Consider the following 6,039-nt stretch of genomic DNA (forward strand, 5'->3'; position numbering starts at 1 on the left):
CCCGGATGTAAAGAATGTAATTTATTGGGGAATCACTGGCCCTGACTCGCCTTTCACTGCTACCGAGACAAGCGACATATCCATAAATATATATATATATATATAGGGACAGGGACGGGGACGGGGCGTGGGTTTGGCGTCCCTTCCGGACTCAATCACTTCTCCCCCTTGATTTTCTTTGGTTGATTTGGATCTTTTTTGCTGGTGTCCGAGACTCCGTGTGAGAGTGAGGTTTGCTTCTAATTAAAGGTGAAATGGCTTTACCTGCCTCCCGCCCCGCGCCTCCCTCGCCTCCCGCCCCGGGACGGGAAACTGAGGCCCCGCGGCCGGCCCTGCGCTGCGGTCCTTCGCCGCCAGGGGGCGGCGGCGCTGCGGGAAGGCTGCGCTGCGCTGCTCTGCTCTGCTCTGCCCGCCGCTCCCACCGCGCCACAGCCACGGGCTGAGATGAGATGAGAGCGGCCCCGACCCCGGCCCGGCCATGGAGCGGCGCAGAGGTAGGGCCGGGCCGGGCTGCGAGGGACACGGCGTGTGCGTGTGTGCTGGTGTCTGTGTACAGATGTGCATGTGTGTGTGTGTGCATGTGTTTGGATGGGGGTGTTTGTGCCCATGTGGTTGTGCATATGTTTGTATGAAGGGTGTTTGTCCATGTGTTTGTGTGCTTGCTTGTGTGTGTGCATGTGTGTGTTTGTTCATGTGTTTGGGGGGGGGTCTTTGTGCCTATGTGTTTGTGTGTGCTTGCTTGTGCATGTGTGTGAGCCTGTGTGTTTGTGTGTGCATATGTTTGTGCATGCGTGTTTGGGTGTGTGCGTGTGTTTGGGTGTGTCTGTCTGTGCATGTGTGTGTTCATGTGTTTGCATGGGGGGTTGTGCATATGTGTTTGTGTGTGCTTGCTTGTGTATGTGTGTGAGCCTGTGTGTTTGTGCATAAGTGTGCATGTGTGTTTGTGTGTGTTTGTATGGGGGAGTGCTTGTGCATATGTGTTTGTGTGTGCATATGTGTTTGTGGGTTTGTGCATGTGTGTTTGGGTGTGTGCATGTGTTTGTGCATGTGTGTGCATGTGTGTGTTTGTTCATGTGTTTGGGGGGGTGTTTGTGCATATGTGTGTATGTGTGTGAGCCTCTGTGTTTGAGTGTGTGCATATGTGTTTGCTTGTGTATGTGAGCCTGTTTGTGAGTGTTTGTGCATGTTTGTGTGCACGTGTTTGTGTGTGTGCATATGTTTGTGTGTGCATATCTTTCTATGTGTGTTTATGCTTGTGCAGATGTGTTTGCGCTTTGCATGTGTGTACACATTTGTGCATATGTGTGTGTGTGCTTGCATATCTGTGTGTATGTGTAGTGTATGTGTGTGCTTGTAAGGGCCAGGGTGGGGTAGGGAGTGGAAGGCGTGGGTAAGAATCAGGGAAGGGCTGGGGCAGACTTGGGGCACGGATAGGCAGGAGCGTGGGCATGGGCATGGGCGGGGACAGGGGCAGTGGTGCCTACAACCAGGCCTGTGCCCCAGCCAGTGGGCAGGCATGCCTGTGGCCCCGTCCCCATGCCCATGTGCACAGAGCCCCAGCCTCCTCTGCCTGCTGGGGCACGAGGCTCCCATGCCCAGGCTGCACGTGTGATGGGCACCAGCTGCATGTCCAGGGTGTCCCGCAGGGCGCTGGGACATGGGGCCATCCCTACAGCCCTGCTGTGCATGTTGCGGCTCCCTGCCGAGTTGTCTTTCAGGCTCCGTGCGGTGGCATCCCCAGGCCAGGGGTGTTTGGGAGGTGGGAAGGGAAGGGGGTCAGACACATCCCTGCCGTCCCCAGGGTATGAGCTGAGGTCCCTGCCTGGGAGGGAGATGCCTGGACAGACCCGCTCCTGCTCTGCCTGGGAACATGCAGCGCCGAAAAGGAATGACAGTAATTGCCATGTCCTCTTGCCGCGTTTCCTCCCTCATCCCTATGCCCTCTGAGTCATCCCGCGGTTCGCATGCAGGTCCAAGTGCTGCACAGCAGAGACCGACCCCAGGACAGACGGGGATCGGAGGGGAGAGACTTCCTGCAACAGAGTCCGCCTGGCACAGGGTGGGAGGGCCTGCGAGCTGGCAGCCACCTGCCACACTGCTTAATGTGGGGGCAGCTCGAGGGCAGGATTCTCCCACTGGCCCCCACTGATCTCCCTTGCAAGGAGGCTCCTGCCAGAGTCATGAGCTCAGACCATGCTGCTGCCCTTGGTTTTGGCTCTGCTGCCTTTGCACCCTCAGCTCTGAGCCAGAGCCTGGGCTCAGTGCTGCAAAGGTGGCCAAGGGCCCAGCAGGGATGGCATCTGCGTGGGCATCCTGACCTGCCCTTCACCACCCTTGGAGTGTGCCTGTGGCTCCAAGGAGGGATCAAACCATGAGGGAGCCCTGGCCAGCCGCGTGCTCTGCAGAGAGGATGCCAGACTTGTCAGTAAGCACCGTGGGCAGTGAGACCTGGGCACGCAGGCAGAGGACACTTCATTTCCTTGCAGCCGTGCATGCTGTTAGCAAGTGTCTTTGGGTGCCTGTGACCTGGCTGCACATGCATGTCAGCGCGGACACGCGTGGTCCTGCAGCCCAGCTGCCGCTGACAGCTCCAGAGGGACGAGGTGTCTGGAACGGGTTGGATGGAGGCGCTGGATTTTCCATGGGCCTTTCCCTGTGCTGTCTAGACTCTCCCAGCTCCTTGTCTCTGGGGACAGAGGAAGCAGGGGCTGCGGCAGCGCCTTGCCTGTTCCCCGCAAAGGGGTAGCTGCAGGGACCTTGTCACGTTGGAGCTGTCCCCGCTGGGAGGGGGCATGGGCAGGAGAAGGAGCTGGTGTGGGGAAGGCGTTTACCTTAAACGATTCTTTCTTACCATGGAAACACAGGCAGCTGTTTTCAATCTCGGTAACATTTCCCTGGCCTGAGATGCTTGTGGCTGGCCTGCTGTCAGGGGTGAGTCGGGGACCCCGCCGAGGGCTGGAGCACAGCTCGGGGAGCAGGGCTTGTGTGCATGCACACTCGCATCACACGTGCATACGCGCATCTGGAGGCTGAGGTGGGCACATGCACAGGGGCTCCTGTGCACACATGTAGAGTCATACACCCCACATGTACACGTGCCTGACAAGGCGCACGCACTGCACACACAAGCCCTCCGCTGCCGGCATGCCCACACACCTACACACGTCTTCAGGAAGGTGTGCGCACGTGTGATAGCATGGGAAGGAGGGTGTGCATTCCCACCTGCAAGGGTGCTCATGCCCACATGCCACCCACGGGCCACGAGTGTAACAGGCCCTGACTCATCCCTTCGGTGCAGGGAGGACTTCCTCCTACAGCCACGGTGGCACGGGACCCCTTGCTAGCTCACCGGCTAGCCCCTGGAGGAGCAGGGGGACCATGGGTGAGTGGCAGGGCACAAACTGCAGGCACTGGCAGGCCGGGCATTGGAGACTGGGCTGGGCCAGGCTTGGGGAGAAGCGTGGGCTGAGTGGATGGCTCTGCAGAGGGGATGTCATCGCAGAGGAATTCAGGCTCCGCAGTGGGAGAAGAGAGTGGTGTGGGGAGGAGCTGGGGGGACACAGCCCCCTGGAGCTCAGGCTCCCTGGGATGTGTCCCTTGGCTGCCTCTGCTCCCAACACCCTCCTGCCCCCCTTCCACTCCCCCACCCCTCTGGACAAGGTGCAGGGGATTAGTCACTATCCCCTCTCCTCGTCTTGCCAAGTCCAGATGTTTGGTTCCTGCTCTGCTGATCCTGACTTTTTCCCTCCCTCCCTGCCAGATGTTTTCTGTCCTCCGGGCAGGGACCCTCTCTGCACATGCTCCGTGACTGACCTTTCTGGCAAGGATGGAGCCAGGGGCTGGTGGACCCTGGCCCCTCAGTGCCCTGTGTGGGTCTGTAGCTCCTCCTTATGGCAGGGGCTAAAGCAGGGTGCATTGGAGAAGCTGGCATGGGGAGCAGGGTGGATGACGCCCCCACTGCAGGGGAGCTGAGCCCAGCCCTGCCGGGAATAAAAGGCAGATGGGGCCTGGCAGGAGCCAGAGGCTTCAGTGAGTGAAAGCAGGTGACCCAGGAGAGGTGGGTGGTTTGTGCAGGAGGAGAGGCAGAGAGGTAGGCCAAGCTACAGGCCCTGGCAGGGTGGCAGGGTAAGAACCAGGCTGGCCCCAGGGATGGCTGAGGTATCCCTGGGGTGCAAAATGGGAGGAGGCGGCTGTGGGCTGCAGGCTGTGAGTCTCCATGGGTCTCAGCACAGACTCATCACCCTGTATTAAGCTGGAGGACAAGTGTGGAGCTCTAGAAACAGGGCCCTGGACCAGGCGGCTTCCAAGAGAGGCTTGTGGCTGATGGCAGCCTTCCTCTCACTGCTCCCAGCCTGCAGGGCTGGGGTGCTTGTGGGGCTGTGCCTCGCCACAGCCAGGTGCCGCAGCCTCGCCAGAGGATCCTCAATGACCTCGGAGCTTTTCCAGGCAGAAAATTGTAGCTTTGTGTTTGGAGAAGCCGGCAGGAGACAGGGGGCGGGGTAGGGGGCCGGGAGTGGGACGCCCAGGCCCTGCGCCAGGAGTCAGTGGGTTTCGTCAGCAGGCCTGCAATGTTTTATTGCAGCTGGGAGCAGGGAGATGTAAAACACTTCCAGATGCAGGGCGGGCCAGCGGGGCAGAGGAAGGATAGGGCACAGCCTGGATGCGGGCAAGCAGGAGGGGGAAGGCTGTGTCTCTGGGAGCACGAGCCCCTATCTCTCTTAGTCCAAAAGAGGTGGGGAGGCAGCGCGGGGCACAGGCCAGGGTCCCGTGTGGGACCTGTGGCTGAGCTGTAAGCAGAGCCAACCTGGGGGGTGCCGCTGGCTCTGGGCCCAGGTTGCGCATGCAGGCACAGGGAGGGGGCATCTGCCCACACCAGGCTCTGCTCTGTGTCACTGGCAGGGGCGGGGGGCACCCAGGAGCAGGGGAATAGGCCCGTCCTCTGCCATATGTTCCCCAATTGCAGGAAATCTTGCTGGGATGCCAAGCAGACCCTGCTTCTGTTGGGGACTGGGTGCCAGGAGCTGCCACCCACGCTGCAGTCACCACCTGGGTGACACTTCTCCTTTCCAGACCCCTTGCAATAAGGATGGGAACCAGGCTGAGACTGCACCCAGCTCACTGCAAGTGTGAGCTCAGCCGGGGTGTGCAGAGATGGAGGAGGCCACTGAGCCATCCCATGGCGCTGGTCAGGTCTTGGCTCCTGTCTGAGTCTGGCACCCCACTCTGCACGGGGGGTGGGTGTTGTGGGCTCTGCTGGCGATGGGGCGATGGCAGAGGTGGATTCGCAGTCTTGTAACAGAGCAGCTGAGTTATAGGGTAAGGCGCAGACTGAGGGCCAACCCATCGTGGCAACATAAGGCATCACCCGAGGGCAAGGTACATCAACAAGCCACCCCAGGGCAAAGCAAATGGGGCTTGCCCAGGTGTCAGCTGCTTCAGGGTAGCTTCCCCTGCATGGGCTCTTCCCCTACGGTGATTGGAGGTGACCCAGCAGCCTCAGACCGCTTCGTGTTTCTTCTGGGGTAAGAGCATGCACATGGGGCAGTTACTGCAGAACAGCGGATGTGTGGCAAATCCTCTGTTCCCACCGTCCACCAAAGGGCGAGCCATGTTCCCATTTCACAGATAAGAGAACGGAGAGCACGGCCGTGACTTGTCTCCAAGGGCAGTGTTTCTCAATGGTTTTGTACCAGGGTGCATTTGTAAACATTGATGGCTGGTCCCAACTCCGTAAACAGCCCCCTGGCCCTGGGGGCATGTGTAGGGCACAGGGGGGGCCCAAGCAGCCCCTTGCAAGCTGGAACTCTGCCAGCCTGCAAGAGAAAACCCACCACTTCCCATGTTTTTCTCCTTTAAAGGAGAATCCATTTTTAAAGCTTGTTCATGACCCTTTCATATATTCTTGTGACCTACTTTTAGGTTGAGACCCATGGGTGGAGAAAGACTGCTCTAGGGGATGCAGCAGGGCTGGCAGGTCCCGAGCCAGGAGTCCCCCCATGTCCCTCTGAATGCACAGGCTGCCTTGGAGATGCTCATCAC

The sequence above is a fragment of the Alligator sinensis genome, unplaced genomic scaffold (genome assembly GCF_000455745.1).
Source record: "Alligator sinensis unplaced genomic scaffold, ASM45574v1 scaffold98_1, whole genome shotgun sequence".
Lineage (NCBI taxonomy): Eukaryota > Metazoa > Chordata > Crocodylia > Alligatoridae > Alligator > Alligator sinensis.